This window comes from Lampetra planeri, chromosome 24 (assembly GCF_965212315.1).
Source record: "Lampetra planeri chromosome 24, kcLamPlan1.2.h2, whole genome shotgun sequence".
Classification (NCBI taxonomy): Eukaryota; Metazoa; Chordata; class Hyperoartia; order Petromyzontiformes; family Petromyzontidae; genus Lampetra; species Lampetra planeri.
The window spans coordinates 11,805,412-11,830,113 of NC_136130.1; the positions used below are offsets into that span (position 1 = coordinate 11,805,412).

At 49.2% G+C, this 24,702-nt stretch overlaps 1 protein-coding gene across 5 annotated transcripts in view; it reads right to left on the reverse strand.

Annotated features, from left to right (window-relative positions):
• Positions 1 to 19,767, reverse strand: part of LOC144726803 (interleukin-6 receptor subunit beta-like) — a 93,803-nt gene extending 74,036 nt beyond the window's left edge. For 3 of the 5 annotated variants that reach the window (XM_078605714.1, XM_078605710.1, XM_078605711.1), the window contains exons 1-2: positions 19,113 to 19,767; positions 16,401 to 16,618 (exon numbers count right to left, since the gene is read on the reverse strand). The gene's annotated coding sequence lies outside the window, so the exon portion shown is untranslated. Of the gene's footprint in view, positions 1 to 16,400; positions 17,402 to 19,112 lie in introns of those variants that run through there. The other 2 variants (XM_078605713.1, XM_078605712.1) reach the window with 2 other exon arrangements.
• Between the last annotated feature and the right edge of the window lie 4,935 nt (positions 19,768 to 24,702).

The window sequence follows — 24,702 nt, forward strand, 5'->3', positions numbered from 1 at the left end:
CTTCGTCGATGCCAGAGTTTCCACAAACAAACATGCCCGCGTTCTCGCGTACGACTCCACACCGGCAACCAGGCAGAGGTAACTCTCGGCGTGGCGAAACACTTCCAAGGTCGCTCGCTTTAGCGCCACTCTCCATCTAACTAGACGTGTTTAACACAGCTAAACTAGTTAGACGTGTGTTACAAACACGGCGTTTGAATCCTTGGGAACAAAAAAACAAATCTGTGTGTCGTCAATAGCCATCGCGCGCCCAAGGCCGGGGTTGCTGTTTACTCTGCCGCTGTGTGCTCTGTGTGCTCTGTTTACTATATCGACAATCTTCCCAGCTCCCTTCGGGGGACAACGTCTACTTTGTTTCTCATGATGGGTTTGCTTGGATCGGTCGACGAAGGACTTTTTCCAAGAAAAAAAAACACGTGGCAAGGCTTTGTGACGTCACACGACCAGCGGACGCCTCCGCTGATGTTGGAGGCGTTTGCGTTTAAACCTGGCGAGAGTTGCACGAACAGTTCTGTTGTCAAGGTGAGGGACACACTCGTGTTGTCTTTGTTTTGTTTAATGACTCACATCTGAATATAGCATGAGTGGTCCATGATGTTAAAGAAGTTGCGGATGTCATCATCATATCCCGCACCTCCTATGAGCACGGTTGGCTATGTACGGTGCGAAAGAAATTCAACTTATATACACACCTGGACTTACACCGAGATACAGAACAAGGAGCGGATGAATCAGGGGAAAATGCAAATAGCAGATGTCTTCACATACAGGTGAATAGACGATGGCTGCTGCTGATGATGATGATTGTTGAACTTCTTTCGCGCCGTACATAGCCAACCGTGCTAGTCAGCGGTGCGGGATGCATCTGCACGCTTCTTTGTTCACTTTTCAGCGCGTTCCCTTTAAACTTTGCGTTTATTATCTTTTTGTGGTGGCTTGAAATATGTACTCATTGAAATTGTCTGTATCGGCAACGTTTGTATCGACCAAGTATGTATGCTGCTTTTCAAAGCATTCCTTCCTGCTCTTGTTCACCTCTTTATTTCATCATGTTGACACCAATCCAACTTCAATAACTGCCCTTGGCGTGCGCTTTCTTTCCGAGCTCTGCAGTTGTCTCCCTCCAACAATTAGTGCGTGCGTGCGTGCGAACACGATTCCACTGACGTCTGGGCTGCCACAAGACGCCCAAGCCTCGCTAGAAATGCCAAACGCACGCTTGCAATCTGGCGCGGTGACATTTGGGTCCGAGTCGGAGAGCACGTGCGTTTGATTGTCCAGTTCCTGGCTCCACCTGGCGAGCGGGCACTTCAAGTCCGTCACACGCCTCGGGGCACATCAAAAGCGGCTCTTTCGTAATCAGCCGGCCGAGTGGACGCACGTGCGGCGGGCACGTCACGCGGGTGGCTGCCCGGACTATGAACGTTCCTGCTGGCCAGGCGAGTCGCGAGGCTCGGCGTGGACACTGGGCCCAGTGGGGGGGGGGGGGATCGGTCGCCCCGGATGAACCGAGGGGAGGAGATCTGAGCCTGAGCTGGGGTCGCTGGCTCGCTGGAGGTTACTTGAACAAATTCTACAGTCGCGGCCAGAGTGGTTGCCAGTGGCCCAATTCAACCCGGAAGACCCGACAAAATTAAAAGAACAAACATTTGAAAAAAAAAAATATTAGTATTGATTTGAAGCTTTCGTGACTGCAGGAATCCATACTTTTTGGTTCTTTCGGTAAAGTCACGTAGTTAGAACTAAAATATTAGTATATGTTCTTAGTATATGTTAAAGTGTATGATCAAGTATCGTCAGATCTCGGATGCTAAGCAGCGTCGAGTCCGGAGAGTGCTTGAATGGACGACCACAAAGCACGGCAGGTGTTATAGGTTATAGGTGTTATAGGTGTTATAGGTTATAGGTGTTATAGGTAATAGGTGTTATAGGTTATCGGTGTTATAGGTTATAGGTGTTATAGGTTATAGGTGTTATAGGTTATATGTGTTTTAGGTTATATGTGTTTTAGGTTATAGGCTTCAGCGCTGTGCGGTGGAGAGCAGATGGCAATGCAACACAGTCCATTGTTGCATTGTACTCCTGTGTGCTCCCACGCCGAGATCAAGGTGCACTGACTGGTGTGGTGAAGTATGGTCAAATAACCCCCACCAGCGTGGGTTGCTTGGGCCTCGTCAACATTGCATTGAGGAAGGGCCGTAAGGCTTCAACATTTATATAATTACAATGACACGGCAATAAAATACCTGTTTTACGTATTTCATATGATTATGAATAAAAAAACAAGTGAAGCTCTTACCAATAAACATATTTCGCTCAACTGCCATGGAATGAAAACCATTTAATGTAACACTGACACGCAGTATTGCTTTCTTCAAAGTTTTTTTTATTGCAGTTACAAATCTCAGCACTGAAGCCTCCTATGGGGTGAACGGAGTGGGCAGAGAGGGAGCGAATTTTGCCGACTCTATTGCGATGCTCATTGGATGCAATTGCGCTGCAACCGATGTTTGGCCGATTATTTATTGTTTAACAAAAGCTTTGTGTGTGTCCCCCCCCCCCCCAGTGCCAGCAGCAGGCCTGGTGAAGGATAACGCGCGGTCATGACTAAACCGCTCACGCTCCGCTCGTTATCGTAACGCACAGCGCGCACACGCCCGCCTCCTCACCGAGTAGCCGATGCTGCAATAACAACGCGCAGGCCACCGATTGAATAACAACGCCGCCTTTATTACGTGTGCCACGGGACAGGAGGCCCCCTCATGAGTTGTTTTGAGCTGAAATGTATTGCCTCGTGACACGACCCGTGACACAGTACAACATTCTGAGCACGCTTTAAATGCCCAGATCATATGAGGTCATATTTTACGAGGCTAAACCTTAAAATCCCAAGTGGAAAATTACTTTCAATATCTTACAGCTTCATTTATTCGTCAGGCTCATGCCCATTTGTAAGTCCACTGCCGGATGAAGGCCTCGCCAAGCCATGCCCACAGCCCAGAGGTCGCAAACGCGTTTTGATTCCTTACCCCCCGTACCCGTACCCGGCCGCACCAGGGTCGCAAACGGGTACCCGTACCCGGCCGTACCCGTACCCTACCCGGCCGGGTACGGGTAGGATACGGGTATCGGGTACCTGATTGCGACCTCTGGGATGAAGCCATGTTGCAGGCGTGGGTGGGTTGATTCTAGGAACTTGAATTGTGAGAAGAGACAAGACGTTGGGAAATGAGTGACCAGTGACTCACGGCCTACCCGTACCCGTACCCGGCCGCACCAGGGTCGCAAACGGGTACCCGTACCCGACCGGGTACGGGTAGCCGGGTATCGGGTAGGGTACGGGTATCGGGTACCCGGTTGCGACCTCTGCCACAGCCTCGGGATACCAAGAGCTGGGCACTACTCTCGGCTCCGGGATATCCATAGCGAGGGAATACTCACAGCTAATTACATTTAATAACTAAGAGTGGACTACCTATTGGATGATGATGAGACTAAATGAACGCTGTCAAATTTGTTGTAAAATTTGTTTAAATCACGGTTTCTGAGCACAGGCCCAAAACGCCAAGTGGCCAGCAACAAGCAGCACTATTAAAGTTGTAAGAGATAAGAGTTAACACCTCCTGATATGATATTAGGAAGCCACTGGAGTTATGCACTTTCACTTAAAGATTTAAACGAATTTCTTTAAAACTGCTCTTTGTGTTTAGTTTGTTGTCCTTCCATCGCACCTCCGATGAGCACGGTTGGCTACGTACGGCGCGAAAGAAGTTCAACACGTGCATACGCTCTTGAGAAGTTGTGGAAAAGAGACAACGGAGTGAAAATGCTCGGATAGCGGGGATCCACCCACATCGCATCGTCAGGGCACTCACACAGACGCCTGGTGTGCGTGGCGTTTACACAGCGCAGATTTGAACCGAGACAGCAAAGTTGCCCTCAGCTCCACGCTCTGATGCGTTTGAGGTCACACCTACAGTTAGTGTGGGCGGTCGAGTGAGCCCGTCGTCCTATAGGGATTCATAACATAGTCACGACTTGGTGGAAGATCCACGGTGGATTAATCTGATTGAGAGACGGGCACCCAAATGTGTAAATCATCATTGGCATCACCGGCTCACCGACTCACCCAGCGGGGTACACCCTGGGCCTCACCGTTTGAGCAGTCGCAGCCTTGCGTCTGGACGGTGGCGTTTCTCCACGTACGTGTACGGCGGAATGGGAAGGAGATTTGACCGTCAAATGTTTAGTTGATGATCGAGGGGCAAGCCGTCGCCAGACAAGTTTGAACTAAAACCACAGCCCAGGAACGTCTCGCTCACGCCACTGCTGGAAGAAGGGCATCAGCTACTGCAGGGAGCTTTCGAGAAGCCATCTCGGGGAGGATAGGCCTCCTCCTCCACGCTGGCCACACATCTTGATGAAACGACTGTTCGTCAGGGGAATACCTATTCTCATATTGTGGTACTGGCAAAGGAGGTCCCATGATGTAGCTGCTCGCCCCGAGCTCTCGTTACTCTGCTAGTGCGTTGACTTTGTGCTGTACGCCTTTTGGCGTCCTCTGGTCTAGCACCGTTTTAAGGCGAGGCTTAAAAGAAAGCTGTCTTTGGTGTGGACCAATCAGTTTCAAAGTCAATGCGTATTATATCAGTGTTTTTTATTTGCATTCTGACCACAAGTATTGTGGTTAATGCAGACATGATTCCTTATTAAAGGTTTCAGTTTGGTGTTTTAACATCTCAACACCTGTTTTGTTGCCAGAAAAAAAAAGCTGGGTAAAAGTGAGTGAAAGTCTAAAATGACCGCCTGAACCCGATCCAGCCATGGAATAAAATTATTAAAAAGTCTTTAAAACCCCAAATTCATACAGCTCAACAGTAATGCTATATTTGAAGCTTTCGTGACTGCAGGACTCCATACTCTTTGGTTCTTTCGGTAAAGTCACGTAGATAGAATCTATAAATTTTATATTTACGTGAGTATAGTAATGCCATAGTGTGAACGTTGTTTTAATTGAGTTGAACTGGAAATTATTCAGCAAAGGTGCTAAAAACACGCCATTCCTATAAAAGGGCCTGTTCCCCCCCTGCATTTCTCCACAAGCAATTCTCCGCATCGCAGACCGTTCACACAATACTGCCTTTGTGAAACGAAACACATTCTATTTCTGTTCTACAATCCCCAAAAATACACCGAGCGTAAAATGCACGTAGAGGCCCTGCAGCTGCCATCGCGACGTTGAGCCGCGAATGAGAAGCGAGAATGAAAAGTAAGAATGAAAACTAAGAATGAAAAGTAAGAATGAAAAGAAAGAATGAATAGTAAGAATGAGAAGTAAGAATGAAAAGTAAGAATTAGAAATAAGAATGAAAACTAAGAATGAAAAGTAAAAATGAAAAGTAAGAATGAAAACTAAGAATGAAAAGTAAGAATGAAATTAAAGAATGAGAAGCAAGAATGAAAAGTAGGAATGGAAAGAAAGAATGAAAAGTAAGAATGAAAACTAAGAATGAAAAGTAAGAGTGAAAAGTGGGAATGAAAACTAAGAATGAAAAGTAAGAATGAAAACTAAGAATGAAAACTAAGAATGAAAAGTAAGAATGAAATGAAAGAATGAGAAGTAAGAATGAGAAGTAAGAATGAGAAGTAAGAATGCGGCAAATGTTGCGCGGCATTCTGGGCAGCACGTGTAAAATCCCCCTTCCAAGGTGATCGCATCAGTGTTGATGTTATCATACAAGGTCGCTTTTTTTTCATTCTTGTTTGCTCAGAAAATTGGAAACGCATGTTATAATTTTAGTAGAACATTAACGTTCTTGTTATGATTAACAGGGTAACGTAGAGAGTATTGACTCACACGCCACACGTTGTTTTAAAAGTGAGACGTGGAAAGGTTGCAAAATCCTGCGCTTAGACGGAGGCGTAAACACTGTGCACTCTCAAAATGGTTCAAATATATGCGCAAGACAACGTGGCCTGGACTGATCCTTACTCATTACTGTCGCTTATTTTGTTCAGTCCGAGTTGATAAGCCGAGGTCCTAAGGTCTACAATGCGACGTGGCCAGCAAGCAAGGATAACTAATGTCAGGATAGTGAGATTCGACATGCTTATTTATTTATCGTCGTCAGGTTATTTGAGGTTGGAAAGATGGGAGTTCCAAAGCCGTTCTATACAAGGAGAGAACGGGGAGGAGAAATATTCCATCCTTCGGCGAGCCAGCTAAACACAGGAAATGGCCAAATGAGGCGATCGGCGTCGTAGAAACGCGGCGTGGAAATCAAAGCGCGCAGCTGCGTAGGACGAGAACCGAGATGGCCAGGTGGTGGGGACGCGATCGACCGAGAGGACTGGTGGCACGGCGAGAGGCCTCGGGGGGACGCAGAGCGTCGTTGTGGGTGCAGGGAGGCGATGGGGAGGCGACGAGGGAGCTCCGGAAAGCCACCACCTGACGACTTCATCACCGACCGCTTTTAATTCCCACGATTGCGGTGGTGGTGGTGGTGTACGCCTGGAGGCAGTGTTTGTGGGTCATTCATATGGCGTAATTGGCCGCCCTGTGAGGTGGCTGGGCGATGGGCATGAGAGAAAATAGGTTTGAAACTTGTCTGTGTCGAATTTGAGGTTTAATCGCTCGTGTGTGTGTGTGGGGAGGGGGGTTACTCTCAGGCTAAAAAACGGATGTGGATTTGCAAAAAAAAATCCCAAACACCCCGCTCAGAAGGGATTACTGAGACATTTTTTTTCTGGAAAATAAAAACGCGGATTGTGAAATTGTTTTCTCTGTATAAGATGGAAAAAAAGTGCTGCTTCAGGAATGTAATGTAAATGGTGAGATAAATGTAGCAAAACTCGCTGCCAGTGGAGGGGATTGAATCGTCCACCGTGCAAAGCCAATTGGGTCGCAAGCCTCACCGAGAGGAACCTCGTCCCGCCACACGACCCAGAGTGGCGTGCACCACACTGCCCAGAGTGGCGTGCACCACACTGCCCAGAGTGGCGTGCACCACACTGCCCAGAGTGGCGTGCACCACACTGCCCAGAGTGGCGTGCACCACACTGCCCAGAGTGGCGTGCACCACACTGCCCAGAGTGGCGTGCACCACACTGCCCAGAGTGGCGTGCACCACACTGCCCAGAGTGGCGTGCACCACACGGACCCAGTGGCGTGCACCACACTGCCCAGAGTGGCGTGCACCACACGGACCCAGTGGCGTGCACCACACTGCCCAGAGTGCATCACAAGACCCAGAGTGGCACCACACTGCCCAGAGTGGCGTGCACCATACTGCCCAGAGTGCACCACACTGCCCAGAGTGCACCACACTGCCCAGAGCGCATCACAAGACCCAGAGTGGCGCCACATTGCCCAGAGCGCACCACACGGACCCAGAGCGTATCACAAGACCCAGAGTGGCACCACACTGCCCAGAGTGGCGTGCACCACACTGCCCAGAGTGCACCACACTGCCCAGAGTGCACCACACTGCCCAGAGTGCACCACACTGCCCAGAGTGCACCACACTGCCCAGAGTGGCGTGCACCACACTGCCCAGAGTGGCACCACACTGCCCAGAGTGCACCACACTGCCCAGAGTGCACCACACTGCCCAGAGTGCACCACACTGCCCAGAGTGCACCACACTGCCCAGAGTGGCGTGCACCACACTGCCCAGAGTGGCACCACACTGCCCAGAGTGCACCACACTGCCCAGAGTGCACCACACTGCCCAGAGTGCACCACACTGCCCAGAGTGCACCACACTGCCCAGAGTGCACCACGCGGTGCTTCATGGCAACGAGAAAAGCCCCACAGAAATGGTGCAGCGCGATGCGATGAGAAGTAATCCATTATTTCGACACATTTTTCCCCATTTCCAAGTCTTACCTTGCACCACTGATTATATTTGAATTCGCATTATGGAGGCTCGTGAATGGCAAACTATGGCATCCCGTGTGAGCGTTTATAGAACTTGCACATGATGTATTCATTGTTTAAATGCTGCTGTATCGTGCTGCTGCTCACTGGCAATTTCCCAACGTCAAGGCTGCGTTCCCATTCCGGGCGCAACTTTTCAAAAAAAGAGCCCGCGTATAAAACACGTGTTTGACTTGTCGCAAGCAAATAGGTCTGACAGATGTCTGCTCATGGTCAAGTGGTCAGATTCCTCACATTCCTGAACAAACCATATTTGTTTAACTGATTGTATTTGAATAAACTCTTGCTGCTTCCCGCTCTGTTTGGTCGCCACGCACACGCTGTGCTCTTCTGCTGTTTGCCTGCCCTTGTGCGCGTCCTTGCAGAGCGTGAACGCGCTTCCAGTCTCGTCTGCAGCCGCTTGGTCGATTGTGCTAACGTGCGGGGGGAGGGGGACACACGCCGTGGTTACAGTAGCAGCGAAAGGAATGGAACGTGTTCAAGAGCACGTCCATCGGGGAGATGGAGCGAATAATTTGTCTCGTGCGCTGGTGCTAGGCCTTCATCCAGCAGTGGATTTACCATTGCTCATCGTGAGGATGATAGTTATTATGATACCGCACATCTGATTAGCACGGTTGGCTATGTATGGTGCGAAAGAAGTTCAACGCACATACAGTACATGCATGTCTTCGACGCCTCGTTTTCAAGACCCCGAGGAGCCGTGCTGGACGCAGCCTGGCCCGGAGCTTCACGCTCGAGCGGGCGACAGCGGTGGCCGCTCCACTCTGGTGGAACGCTTCTCCCTTCGGAAGCAGCCGTACTGCTACTACTACCCAGGCCCATCCAACTTGACCCCAGCAGCAGTCACGGCATCACGAGGTCACCAGAGAAACGTACTTCATAGCTCCAATAGCTCGCATCTCGCATCTCTGCACGTCCTACCAACCCCTGTTTGAGTTGCTGGAACACTAGAAGTGCCAGTCTGCAAACCGAACCTTATTACAATGCAATTGGCAGGAACGCGTTTTTTAAAGTAAGGAAATTACGAAAAGAGTTTATCTATAAATTCTGGCGACGCAAAAATCCGCTGTTGGATTTGTGTTTGTGGTGGAGAGGAAGGGAGGCGCCTTCTCGTGCGTGGGGGCAGAGGACGGCGAAGGGAGTCCTGGGGGTGACGGCCAGGCCGACGAGATAACGAGGAAGTGCACGGGGATTGCTCCGTGTGGCTTATTTAGTTCGTATTTATAATCACAGCTAACAAGGAAGGCAGCAGCCTTCGAATAATAATCACAGGGTCCGAGGCCACGCGAACGTGCTTTGTTATCATCGTAATTATGTGAGATACTGTGATGGCAGTGGCGTAACAAACACAAACAAAACTCGAAACATTCGTCAATATAGAAGGGCCATTGTCTGAAACGTGGCCTATTGTAGACGTTTTTCTTTTTCATGCAGTGTTGATGACGGACGTGCTGAGCTCTATTAGAGATTCATGATCCAGGGACTCTGCGCGTTCTGATTTCCAGGCCTGCGATCTACGTTGGACAATCTCGACGCCTTTCGGCTGCCCTCGTTTTTGTACATTCTCCACGTCAACAGCCCTCGGAACACGTACATTTGTGCAATTTGGTGGGCATTTGTTTCGATGTGTTTCGTTTGTGTTCGTGAAACAGGCGAGTCGAAAAGTCATCACTCAGCAACGGAAGATGAGAGACGGAGACCCGTGACGACGTCTCGCGGTCCTGCCCCTCGACTCGGAGCGCTACACTCGCACTCTCCGCTCTCATGCAATGACAACATACCCAGATAATACGTTTCGTGACATTGTTTTATATTCTCCAGGATTTAAGGAATATTCTGGCGAAATAATTGCATTAATCGGAGCACGAATAGATGAGTTCTGGAGCTATCTTCTTGGTTCTTTCGGTAAAGTCACGTAGAAGGGAAGTAATAAAATAATAAAAATAAAACATAATAAAATAATTCTCACGACGTTTCGGCCACAACGCAAGCAGCCATCCCTGCAGTCACGAAAGCTTTAAATAGAAATTCTGGAGCTATTTCAGAGTTCTGCATTCGTTGCTGCCACCTCTTTCGTGTCGATGTCTATTGTATGTCTTACAAGCTGCTTCCACGGTTTCAGCGCTTACTTGATATACGGAAAATCCCGTGCAGCCAGTTACCCAGCTAGGTTCGGTGGTAACGGCCCGCAGCCACTGACAAGACACTTGTTGTTGATGTGGAGAGGAGCTCAGATAGCAGCCAGCCAGGAAAATCTAGTCATACTTTTAACAGCAGTATGATATTAAGCTATAGCATGAATATTATACAATAGCGAACTTTCATTTTCTCAATACTGATTCTGATGACCATCTTCTCAACAGGAATATCGTGAAGGCGATAGCTGCATATTTTACAGAGAGTGTAAACATATGTAATACGTCCATTGAGATTGGTGGAAGGCGTGTAGAGATTATTCATTATAATGTCGTTTCTCTGGGATGTATACGTTGGTTTAGTGGGGTGTCTGTAAGTGGATCGCCCTGTGTAGCAAAGGCAGGCGATGTACTTCACCAATTATCCCGCGTACAACGCAGGAAGACGGGACAATAAGACTCTGCTGCATGTGTCAGGTTGTATATATGTGGACTAATGTGCTTCATGCCACCCGGTGAGGATGTAGTTATTTGTATTGAACATCACATGCTCAATATAACCTTATGCAATGCAAAATACATAAAACACTGAAAATTCATCACGATGTTCGTGTCTTCAAGATATCCTCACGGAGCCCCATAACTCTCTTTCAGGAGGATCCTGCATCGGGCCAATTCATTGTAGAGTCACGTTTTGTATGTCGGTACCTGTGGAAAACAGTCAAAACGTCCGCACAGACGGGCTCACAATCCCACTGGCCCACGTGGCCAAATAACCCCCACAATCCTGCAGGGCATTCACAAAAGGAGCTGCATGTATACTTGAACATCGGATCCTACTACCGTATTCTACCCATGATGAGACCCATTAAAACCTTTTTCCTTTCATTAAAGCAAACGTTGAGGGTGCCTCCTATAATCCGATAGGTGTGTGCGTGTGACCAGATTTGTTAAACTTCAATGACGCAGATTCGGAGTGCGTCTTATAACCCGAGAGCGTCTTAAAATGCGGAGAATACGGCAATAACACAGCGAAGGAATTGGTGGCAGGCACATCGCTCCGTGGATAGTCAAACGCGTGGAACTGGGCGCGCGTGTGATAGCGCACGCGCGCACGTGCGCGCGCACGCGCGATTGCGCGCGCACTGTCACACGTGCACCGCTCGGCGTCGACTGCGGGACCCGCACGGACGGAGCGCTGCGCCCCTCACTCTTCTCTATCCTCTCCTCGTCTCTCTCGCACTGCACCGCGGCTCACGGCAGATTTAAGGTTCGTGTCGTCGTGGCTCGTGTGAGAGCGAAAGTGAGCCTCGGAGGGCGCAACTCACAAAACAAACACAGTCAACACCGTATAGCCTCCTTCAGAGGGTTGGGCAAGTGCTGTCTCACTGAGCACCCATATGAAGGCCAATACGGAGCATAAGGAGGGTAGTTGGGCAAGCACTACGCCCGCCCGCCTTTGTCTCCCCTGTGCCACACACCAGTACTGGCTGATTGAACCCCAGGGAGGCCCAGGAACGGTTTAGACATTCGGCACTGATGTTGGTTGTGAGCGGAAATCGAACTCGGGTCGCATTGTTCCAATCGCAGTGCGCTAACCACTGTGCTACCGCTCCCCACACTCACATGTACACAACAAAGATCCCCCGTATAGCCTTAACAGACTGTTGGGGCAAGTGCTGTTAACGAGCACCTTTGAAGGTCAGCACGGCACACGAGGGGGTGGGTGGCCAGCACCACGCCCGGCCGCCTTTGTCTCTCCAGTGCAAATGTTTACACCCCGCACCAGGTACTAATTTTTTAGGCTGCGTCGGCCTAGGAGAGGCCCAGCTCCGGCTTAGATAATCGCCACTGGTGGTGACCGTGAGCGGAAATCGAACTCGGGTCGCCGAGTTTGTAGCGCAGCGCGCTAACCGCTGTGCCACCGCTCCCACTAGTACACACACACGCTCACAAACCCTGCACTTGCATTGTTCGCTGAGATCACATGTTGTGTCGCAAAGGAAACGGGAGAGGTTCCTTGAGAGCGAGTGTCCCCTTGGGGTTAACTCAGCTCGGTGGCGGTCAAGGCGCGGTTAAGGTGACTGCCGCTTGCTCGCTGCGTGCTGCAGGCATCTCGACTGACTGACTGACTACAGGAGGCGGAGAAACGAGCCTGTTGGCGATGTTGAAAACAAGCAATATAACTAGCGTTGCTATGACACGAGATAACGTAATATTCATAAGCGTGTCTACCACAATTGATACACTCTTTGATTAGCTGATCATTTGCAGCTCTTTGTTATTCCACTGCTGGGTAAAAGCCCTGCAAAGCTGTGTCGGCCACGGGGGTTATTTGACCATACTTCACCGCGCTGGTCACTGTAGGTTGGTGGAGTGGGGGGCGGGGGGGGGGCTGGTTTTAAATATCGTGAGGTCAGCCGCGACCGGCCACAATTGGAAGTCACGTCGCTGGGGTCACAACCACTGCACCACCGCTCCGCCAGACGATTGTAAGTGCTGTACAATATTGATTACACGGGTGCGTTACGATTGTAGCGGTGTCGGTGGTGATGAATACTTACACAGTACTAGGGCACAGTCACAATTAGTCTCGCAGGTGATGGGGTTAAATAGCCACCAGGACACGTGTGTGCGCCTCGGCGCCTCTGTTAAATGCCAGCCGTACCCAAATATAAACTCTCCCCGTTCGCTCTGAACATTGACCTTCTCCACCGGTCAAACGGCCATTGGATATCTCTCCTGTGTGTGTTCCATGCGAAATGGGAGCATCTTCAGGAACTCAATTCGGTTCAGCTCAGTTTCCGAAGAAGGTCCCAGCACGGTGAGTGAAACGTCAGACATCATGCCAAACAATACGCGCGGTACAAACCGAAAAAAAAACCCGAATCGGTGGAGCTGTACGGCGCGGCCGCGTGGGATGCACAAGAAGATAATGGTGTGGCGCAGTGGCCCTTTGCACGATGAGAGGTGGAAGATGGGGAAACAGATCGAATCAAAATATACACCAAGCTGAGGTTTTGGGGGAAGTGGCCGTTCTTAAGAGTACGCGTGGAAGGGGAGGGAAGAGAGATCGACTGAGATTATATTTATCCGGCCAACTTCCTCTACTTTAATGACGATTGCCTCTGATCTGAAGGGTCATTTGGCCCGTACGTCATTCTAGTATATCCTGTTGCTGTTCTAATTTTCACGGCAGACGGAAGCAAGCAGTGATTTAAAAAACAAATCCTCATTATCTGGGCTCGTGCGCCACCCACCAACTCCGCTCCATTGCTGGGTCAAACTCGCTGGCGGAAACACAGAGAGGGCCACAGTCGACTCGCACGAACATCCATCCCCATGGCCCCTGGCGGGGTGAGGAGGGCACTGACGCTCGCGTCGACAACTCCTTGGAGCGGGGAGTCGTCAAACTCAACCTGAAAATGCCCCCGAATCACCTCCCCTACATGTGACCAAGAATGTCACGAAACAATTTACCCGGCATTACCACACACGTGACCTGGCATTGCCACACACGTGACCTAGCATTACCACACACGTGACCTGGCATTACCACACACGTGACCTGGTATTACCACACACGGTGCTGACATTACCGCACACAGAACTGGCGTTACCACACACGGTACTGGCATTACCACACGTGACCTGGCATTACCACACACGTGACCTGGCATTACCACACACGGTACTGGCATTACCACACACGGTACTGGCATTACCACACACGGTACTGGCATTACCACACACGGTACTGGCATTACCACACGTGACCTGGCATTACCACACACGTGACCTGGCATTACCACACACGGTACTGGCATTACCACACACGGTGCTGGCATTACCACACACGGTACTGGCATTACCACACACGTGACCTGGCATTACCACACACGTGACCTGGCATTACCACACACGGTACTGGCATTACCACACACGGTACTGGCATTACCACACGTGACCTGGCATTACCACACACGTGACCTGGCATTACCACACACGGTACTGACATTACCACACACGGTGCTGGCATTACCACACACGGTACTGGCATTACCACACACGTGACCTGGCATTACCACACACGGTGCTGGCATTACCACACACGGTACTGACATTACCACACACGTGACCTGGCATTACCACACACGGTACTGGCATTACCACACACGGTACTGACATTACCACACACGGTGCTGGCATTACCACACACGGTGCTGGCATTACCACACACGTGACCTGGCATTACCACACACGGTACTGACATTACCACACACGGTACTGGCATTACCACACACGGTGCTGGCATTACCACACACGGTACTGGCATTACCACACACGGTGCTGGCATTACCACACACGGTGCTGGCATTACCACACACGGTGCTGGCATTACCACACACGTGACCTGGCATTACCACACACGGTACTGACATTACCACACACGGTACTGGCATTACCACACACGGTGCTGGCATTACCACACACGGTGCTGGCATTACCACACACGTGACCTGGCATTACCACACACGGTACTGACATTACCACACACGGTACTGGCATTACCACACACGGTGCTGGCATTACCACACACGGTGCTGGCATTACCACACACGGTGCTGGCATTACCACACACGTGACCTGGCATTACCACACACGGTACTGACATTACCACACACGGTACTGACATTACCACACACGGTGCTGGCATTACCACACACGGTGCTGGCATTACCACACACGGTGCTGGCATTACCACACACGTGACCTGGCATTACCACACACGGTACTGACATTACCACACACGGTACTGGCATTACCACACACGGTGCTGGCATTACCACACACGGTACTGGCATTACCACACACGGTGCTGGCATTACCACACACGGTGCTGGCATTACCACACACGGTACTGACATTACCACACACGTGACCTGGCATTACCACACACGGTACTGGCATTACCACACACGGTGCTGGCATTACCACACACGGTGCTGGCATTACCACACACGGTGCTGGCATTACCACACACGGTGCTGGCATTACCGCACACGGTGCCGGATTATCCTAGGAGCAAAAGCTTTCAAGCATCAATTCCGGTTTAGTGATTCTGCACTTGCTCTATTATTATAGTACAAAACTGCCTTCATCTTTTATGAACTACTGGGTGTTTAAGGTTAACGATTTGTCGTATTATCTGGCTGTATAGCAAATGAAAAATACAATTACTTTACTGTGTAAGTAAATTTTTTGTGTATTAATATGTATATGTTATTTATTTAGGGCCCCGTTATAACACATGCGACAGGCCCCGCACTCGCTTAATCCGGCACTGACTACACACCAAGGTCGTAATTATCATTTCTATTGGGGGGGACACATCCCTTCTAGATGTGAAGTTTTAGTGACTGCAAGGATCCATACTCTTTGGTTCTTTCGGTAAAGTCACCTAGGTGAAATTTTTTAAATAAAAAATAAAAAAACAGAAATAAATAAATTACGACGTTTCGATTGCAACACAAGCAATCATCATCAGGCGTGACAAACAATATTCAAATATGTTCAAAATGCCCCCCCCCCCAATATATTTCTATAAACAATATTTTAAAAAATTGCTAAACCTTGCCCACAATATCTGGACTTGTCTTCATATAAAAATGCATAGATTTCTGATTAATTATATGATTGTGGTTATGGTTGTACTTTATAAATCCCTAATCTCTGTCATTACATACAATGAAACAATAAAATGTAAAAAAGAAAAAACAGATCAATGTAATACAATACACTATTTGAAATTATCGTAAAAAAATAAATAAAAAGTCCATCCCATGTGGTAGTGAATTATTTTTTTATATTTTAGGCAGGAAATGGCAGGAAATTTGTTTTCAAATTTAGATTTTTTCTGGGGGGGGGGCCTAGACCCCCTGGAAGATTTGGTCTCCCCCAATGTTGACTCCATGGCTACGGCCTTGCTACACACGGTACCCGGCATGACTACACACGGTAGCCGGGTCACAGGACCCGGTCTGTATACGTGCACGGTAACTGCTCTTAAATGGCTGAATCCGCACCCTGTCCTCAAGATCCCAAAGCACGTCACAATACTTTGCGAAAGTCACTACCAAACATTCCTGTTGCCGGGGAAAGCCAGAGGCAAGTCGGTGGCTGTAGCGATAAACATCAACGCACATGTCTCGGCGTGAAACCGCGTTCGCAGTGTCGCACGAGGTACAAACCACGAAACTCAAAGCGGTGGCCACATAACACGGCGCTGAGCTGGCGGCGACACTGGCCCCGGATGGACTCACCAGACGGAGGGCGAGGGAAGTCATCCCCGGTCGGCCGATGATGAAGCGACGCATCGCGAGCCAGAGGATGAGAGAGGCTCCTGCGGTTCGTTCCGATGGCTTTTGACTAAATATAGCGCGACGCCACGGGCCACGGGGTCGTGGTGTGCGAGACGCGGGCGGGAGGCCGGGCGGGCCCGATCACACCGGCTCAGCAACGAGGGCCCAACGAGACGCTGCTGTGATTGCGTGCCAGTGTGTGTCGGTGAGTATCCGTGAGTGTGTCGGTGAGTATTTGTGAGTGTGTTGGTGAGTGTGTGGTGAGTATTTGTGAGTGTGTCGGTGAGTGTGAGTGTGTTGGTGAGTATTCGTGAGTGTGTGGTGAGTATTTGTGAGTGTGTGGTGAGTATCCGTGAGTGTGTCGGTGAGTGTGAGTGTGTTGGTGAGTATTCGTGTGTGGTGAGTATTTGTGAGTATTCGTGAGTGTGTGATGAGTATTTGTGAGTATCTGTGAGTGTGTTAGTGAGTATTTGTGAGTGTTGGTGAGTATCCGTGAGTGTGTCGGTGAGTGTGAGTGTGTTGGTGAGTATTCGTGAGTGTGTGGTGAGTATTTGTGAGTATTCGTGAGTGTGTGATGAGTATTTGTGAGTATCTGTGAGTGTGTTAGTGAGTATTTGTGAGTGTTGGTGAGTATTCGTGAGTGTGTCGGTGAGTATTTGTGAGTATTCGTGAGTGTGTCGGTGAGTGTTTGTGAGTATTCGTGAGTGTGTCGGTGAGTGTGTGGTGAGTATTTGTAAGTGTGTGGTGGGTTTCCGTGAGTGTGTGGTGAGTATTTGTGAGTGTGTGGTGAGTATTTGTGAGTGTGTGGTGAGTATTCGTGAGTGTGTCGGTGAGTATTTGTGAGTGTGTAGGTGAGTATTCGTGAGTGTGTGGTGAGTATTCGTGAGTGTGTTAGTGAGTATTTGTGAGTGTGTAGGTGAGTATTCGTGAGTGTGTGGTGAGTATTTGTGAGTGTGTGGTGAGTATTCGTGAGTGTGTCGGTGAGTATTTGTGAGTGTGTGGTGAGTATTCGTGAGTGTGTGGTGAGTATTCGTGAGTGTGTGGTGAGTATTCGTGAGTGTGTGGTGAGTATTTGTGAGTGTGTGGTGAGTATTCGTGAGTGTGTCGGTGAGTATTTGTGAGTGTGTGGTGGGTTTTCGTGAGTGTGTGGTGAGTATTTGTGAGTGTGTCGGTGAGTATTTGTGAGTGTGTGGTGAGTATTTGTGAGTGTGTGGTGAGTATTCGTGAGTGTGTGGTGAGTATTTGTGAGTGTGTGGTGAGTATTTGTGAGTGTGTGGTGAGTATTCGTGAGTGTGTGGTGAGTATTCGTGAGTGTGTGGTGAGTATCCGTGAGTGTGTCGGTGAGTATTTGTGAGTGTGTTGATGAGTATTTGTGAGTGTGTGGTGAGTATCCGTGAGTGTGTGGTGAGTATTTGTGAGTGTGTTGATGAGTATTCGTGAGTGTGTGGTGAGTATTCGTGAGTGTGTGGTGAGTATTTGTGAGTGTGTGGTGAGTATCCGTGAGTGTGTCGGTGAGTATTTGTGAGTGTGTGGTGAGTATTCGTGAGTGTGTGGTGAGTATTTGTGAGTGTGTGGTGAGTATTTGTGAGTGTGTTGATGAGTATTCGTGAGTGTGTGGTGAGTATTCGTGAGTGTGTGGTGAGTATTCGTGAGTGTGTGGTGAGTATTCGTGAGTGTGTGGTGAGTATTTGTGAGTGTGTGGTGAGTATTCGTGAGTGTGTGGTGAGTATTTGTGAGTGTGTGGTGAGTATTTGTGAGTGTGTGGTGAGTATTTGTGAGTGTGTGGTGAGTATTTGTGAGTGTGTTGATGAGTATTCGTGAGTGTGTGGTGAGTATTTGTGAGTGTGTGGTGAGTATTCGTGAGTGTGTGGTGAGTATTTGTGAGTGTGTTGATGAGTATTCGTGAGTGTGTGGTGAGTATTTGTGAGTGTGTTGATGAGTATTCGTGAGTGTGTGGTGAGTATTTGTGAGTGTGTGGTGAGTATTCGTGAGTGTGTGGTGAGTATTTGTGAGTGTGTTGATGAGTATTTGTGAGTGTGTGGTGAGTATTCGTGAGTGTGTGGTGAGTATTCGTGAGTGTGTGGTGAGTATTCGTGAGTGTGTGGTGAGTATTCGTGAGTGTGTGGTGAGTATTTGTGAGTGTGTTGATGAGTATTCGTGAGTGTGTGGTGAGTATTCGTGAGTGTGTGGTGAGTATTCGTGAGTGTGTGGGAGTATTTGTGAGTGTGTGGTGGGTTTTCGTGAGTGTGTGGTGAGTATCCGTGAGTGTGTTGATGAGTATTCGTGAGTGTGTGGTGAGTATTTGTGAGTGTGTGGTGAGTATTCGTGAGTGTGTGGTGAGTATTCGTGAGTGTGTGGTGAGTATTTGTGAGTGTGTTGATGAGTATTCGTGAGTGTGTGGTGAGTATTCGTGAGTGTGTGGTGAGTATTCGTGAGTGTGTGGTGAGTATTCGTGAGTGTGTGGTGAGTATTCGTGAGTGTGTGGTGAGTATTTGTGAGTGTGTTGATGAGTATTCGTGAGTGTGTGGTGAGTATTTGTGAGTGTGTGGTGAGTATTCGTGAGTGTGTGGTGAGTATTCGTGAGTGTGTGGTGAGTATTCGTGAGTGTATTGGCGTGTGCGAGTATTCGCGTGTTCGTCTGTGCGCGTGTGTTAGTGTCTGAGTGTTTAGTACCTTCGATACTTCACGTGGCCTCAAAGTGCACCTAGCCTGGCTTAAGCGCCGTGTTGACGTCAGCCACTGAGTGGAAAACTGCGGTTGTTGTTGTTGTTGTTGTCCGCGTGTCACCGGTTACGTGCCCCAGTGGCATGTATGTAATTCTGTACATATGTCAGTGCGTGCGTGTCTTCGTGTGCCTGTGTTCGCGTATTTGCTCGTGTATGTTTCCCGTTAATAAGTCGGTGTGTCGGTGTATCTCTACGTATGGTGGGTGTGTCTGCGCGATGTCAGTGTGTTGGTGTGTCTCTCTCTCTCTCTTGCTATGTCCACATGCGTTGCTCCACGTGAACGTGTATCCGCGTCTACGTGCTAGTACGCAGTGCCACCGCGTGTCTGTGAACACCCCGAGTGTGCCCTGCGTGTCCGCGTTAGCTACGTGTCCACGCGCCCACGTGTGTGCCGTGTCATCCTGCCCTGCTCCCCGTGTGTTGTGCCAGCCAGCCAGTCTGTGTGTGTACTCGGGGTGTCTGTCCGTGTGTTCGCCTCGCCGCGTGTATCCCGGGTGTCCGGTGGAACGCAGCCTCTCCCGCCCTTCCCACACACAAGCCACACACTCACCACGCAAGCACTGCGCTCTCCCCCCCTCTCTCTCTCTCACGCTCTCCGCACTCACTCCCCACCACCCCTGTAAGAGGGCCTCTGGAATAACGGGACACGGGCGGTGGGGGCGGCGCGCCCGCAGCCCCCGCAGCCCCCGTGACTGCGTCCCTGGGCCGAGAGCCAGAGCCGGGCGCAGGGGGTGGTGCCGGCATGCGAGGAGGGATGATCAATCACAGCCCCTGACGCCCCAATCCACGCCCGCAGCCCCTGTCTCCTCTCGCACGGGGGCACAGAGATCACCGCGGGACGACGTGTCTCCACTGCACAATGAAGATGATGCCGCAGCCTTGTTGTTGTTTTCTCTCTCTCGTTTTTTTCCACAGCCAATTCTCAACCCTTCCCACCAAGAGAGTGCGCGAAGCTTTGTCCGCGGTCGTGCCGACGGGCGATAGGACTTTTCTCCGCGCTCTGTCGGTCATGGGGGTTTTCGACCATACTTCACCACGCTGGTCAGTTGCGGGTTGGTGAAGGGCGGGGTGGTGGGAGCGGGGGGCGAGGCGAGGCGCAGGAATGATTCCCACAGAGTCGAAGCTGAGTTCCGTATCGCGAACCACCCCACCCCCTCTAATAATGCATCGATTATACAGTTCATGATCAATCCACTGCTTGACGAAGGCCGCCTCCACAGGCCGCGTGGGTCGTGGGTTGTCTGGTCGGGACTTCACCCATGCTGCTCAGTGCGAGTTGGCGACGTGGCCTGGTATAGCCGTGGCCCGGAATCGAACTTCGGCCGCCAATTTGACAGCGCTGCGCGCTCAAACACCCCCAGCGCCTCCATCGCCCTCCGCTTGCTCAGGGACCAGCGAGCGTGCGGATGGTGAGTGATTACAATCAAGTATTCCTCTTGGTGGACTTCAGCCAAGTGGTGGATACAATTCTGCATTGCTGTGGGAGGGCCCGGTCTTCGTTATAAACGTCACAATACACCACGCAAAGCATCAGCACGTGACACAGACAGCACATGCATTTTGTAACACATTATAACATAGAGGATCAACGATATACAATGTGAGCACAACATCTCACCGACTGGAGCGAAACAGAACACAGCAGGTGCGTGGACACGTGGGTAGCCAGCGAGAATGCGCACACAGTGCTCGTAAATAATCATAATCATGCAATCTTGATTTGAAGCTTTCGTGACTGCAGGTTTCCAAAATCTTAAACAAACACAAGATCCAGGTCCGATTCAATACAGTACACAAATCCGTGATTTAATCCCCTCTGTGAAGGATGTAATTCCTGACATGCAATATCCTGGAGTCTACAAACTGAGTTGTGGCTGCGGTAGCATTGGGGAAACGAAACGACACGTCTCGGACCGTGTTCGCGAGCACAAGGCAGATCTGAAACACGGCAGAACCAATACCTCTGCCGTGGCTGACCATTGCTATAACGCTGTGGGCTCGCATGATATTGTTTTTTCCGAGACCAAGGTACTCTGCAAACCTGGCTACTATCAAAGGTTTGTTCATGAAGCCATCTAGATATATAAACATAGACATAACTTCAACCGAGAAGATGGATACAAATTTATGGTTGTGTCCATCATATCTGCCGGGTACTGGTCTATTTTTCCGAGTTAACCCCCTCCCCCACATCTCCAGCGTTGCCAGCCTCCCACTTCCATAATATTTATTCATGTGTTACATACATCCACAGTCTGTTGCTGTATGCAGTACAAAAATAAGATAAATTCCCCAGGTGGTCTCCAAGGTCATTCATTGTTTTCTATTTTAAAGCAAATACTGTTGATTTTTTTTGTTATTAACATTCACCCAAACCATTGACAAATGGTTCACTTTATTTACGTACTGCATTAGGGTGCAATTAATATACATTCTTCAGCTAATCAAATAAAGATCATTTTATTTTCTTAAATTAAAAACAAATCATTCATCCGCTGGGCTTCCAAGGTCAATATTTAACATTGCAAATCGTGCAACATTATACTTGCAGTAGTTTAGGAGCTCTTAGTGTGTGGCAGTGGTTAGCACTGCACTGCACTCTAACCCCAGTGATCTGATTTAGAGTCCCAGCCACAGCTTACATTCGACGCGTAATCCACCAAACATTGTCTCCAACTTCGTGGATTGCAAGCGCCATGGGAATTCCGCATGGTACGTGAATCTGGAGCTTGCCGTGGAGAGGTGCGATCTTATTCCGTCAGTCCCACCAAAATAGATTACCAACCCAGGTGCTTTGTGTCAATGTCCACTCAACCCCACAAATCCTCCATGAGTAATGGGGTGCTAGTGGAGAGGGTGGAGGGTTCTCGTATGAGGGCAGTGTGTATATGGCCAGTACGGGTTTTGGTAGCAGACGTCTCACTCCGAATCCGGTTATTGATATTATCTCTTATTTGGGTGTGTAAAACCGTGTGGTAGCTATAACTAAATTATCCACATGGCTACAATCGTGCCCTGTCTTCTATATTGGCAAAATGTGGACCCAGTATGAAACCTACAGACTAGTTTGCCTACAATCCATCCTGGGTTTAGCCAGGATGGAGTTCGCATATTCTTGAAAGATATAGACACGGTCTCATCAGTGGACTCGTCTGCTCGGTGAGGTTGCGTTGGTTGGGCATGTAACTTACATGCCCGACTTCAGTTCTTCTGGGTAAAGGGGAAAAAAGAAACAGCACGGACTGTCGTTTACGATAACCTGGAGATGGGCAGACTTGCCGATAACTGGTATTAGCAGTGTCAATATCGGTCTCTGGGGAGAATGCCCATGAGATTTGCTCTTGGAAGGTGGGTATCCACCTTCCAGCAATAGAGTGTGGGAGAGTGATGCTCACGGCAATGATCAAAGTGCCAGGTTGCTGACCACAGCAAGATGTCACAGTGGGGAGTGCAGGTGGTGCATCTACCAGGCATCTCAGTCAGTTAATGCATAACACGTGGACCTGTCCCGTGGCCTGTCAATGAGCGAGTGAGTGTTTGACAGTTCACGTGGCCTCAAGTGCACCGAGTCTGGAAGAAATGCCATAGAGTCATCACTGCCACTTAGTGGCAAATGGCAGTTGTTGTTGTTGTTTTGGTTGTGTATTCGTCTGTGTGTGTGTATATGTAAACGCGTAGTGTAGCGGTTAGCGCTACTCTACACTACGAACCCGGCAACCCGAGTTTGATTCTCGCTCACGACGAACACCAGGAACGATTATCTGAACCGGTCCTGGGTCTCCTCCCCTAGGTGGACTCAGCCTCAAGTGAGTGCCTGGTGCCGTGTGTAAACATCGCCACTAGGGAGACAAAGGCGGCCGGGCGTGGTGCTGGCCACCTCCCCCCTCGTGTGCCGTGCCGGCCTTCATAGGTGCTCGCTAACAGCACTTGCCCCAATAGTATCTCAAGGCTATACGGGGATCTTTGTTTTTGACAGTGTTTATTCCTCTACATGCGTGTGGGGGTCTCTGTGTGTAGCTATTTCTATCTGTGTGTGTGTATATGTATTTTTGTGTGTCACTGGTTTTGTGAATTTATCGTTGTTAGAGTGACGGTAAATCCCAAATGATACCAATTTCATATGATACAAACAAGCAGATAACTAGCTCGTAGGGCATTACAGACGGTGTGTCTGGCACACAGATGTACGATGTTGCGACGTATATATAATCAAGTATCACTTCTCCGTTTGCAATAGTATACACTTTATAAACGGGTGATGCATTTGCAGAGACTGTGTACGAATAATGTTCTCTGGTGATGCAACTACGGTACATTCATCTACTTTTAAAAAACCTAATCTTATAATTATCAATTCCCCTCCATCTCCATGTACTCTTTCTGCCTCGCTTCGGTTTCACGCTCCCCAACTTACACCACTGGACACAGCTGTCCGCCGTTTGTGGCTGCTTCGTTATTTGAGCTCTTCAGATAAAAACTTTGTGCGCACTGAGCCCCCAACAATTATTGCATAGGCTACGGGGATTCAACAGCACTGCCATGGGCACACTCATTCCCTGTGACAATTCAAGAAGTCAGCATGGCCAATGATGACAATACCTTTCGCTCGTCACATTGTTCCTCCTGTTAGACCCCTCAGCGCGTGCACAGTTGGCACCGAATTACAGGACTGCTCTGACAGTGCAATCACCGTCACGTGGCGTAGTTCTTCCCGTTGGCTGACCTCTGGGCGCGTAATGCCATTGTCCGCCTCGACCATTTGCCCTACTCCATCCTCCACACACGCTCCCCATCCATCGCAACTTCCTTTTCCTGCATAATAGAGATTTTTTGGGTTAGATCGCGTAAATATAAACGTGTCATTAAACCCACCACCACCGGACACAGCCAATTAGTAAGGTTTGTCACGTAATCAGAACAGGCTTTCTCTCTCACCTGAAGGCGGTCGCTTGCGTTGCGATCGAAACGTCGTGATCTATTATTTTGTCTACCTACCGAAAGAACCAAAGAGTATGGATTCCTGCAGTCAAGAAAGCTTGTGACTGTCTTGCTGTCTGCCTGAATATCTGGCTGTCCGCCTGATGAAGCTAGTTGTAATTACTGGTGAAACGTCGTACTAGGATTGTAAATGTTGTGGATTTGCTCTCCAACACACCGGTGTGCTGTACTAGTACACTACACTATACACTACACTATACACTACACTATACACTACTACACTATACACTACACTAAGCACTACACTATACACTACACTATACACTACACTACACACTAGTGCTGTACTAATGACGAATGGCCACGTTCTGTTTACGTGACAACCCTTACTAATTGGCTGTGTCGTGTGATGGCGGGTTTAACGACACGTTTATATATTTACGCGATCTAACCCAAAAAAACCTCTATTATGGATGACATTGGTCGCGAAAGCGTACGTGTTAAACTTCCTTATCATGTTTGCATCTGAAATAATGTCTTTCCACAGGTTCCCCTTGCAAGATAACTTTTTAAACTCAAGGGTTTCTTTACCTGGTTAA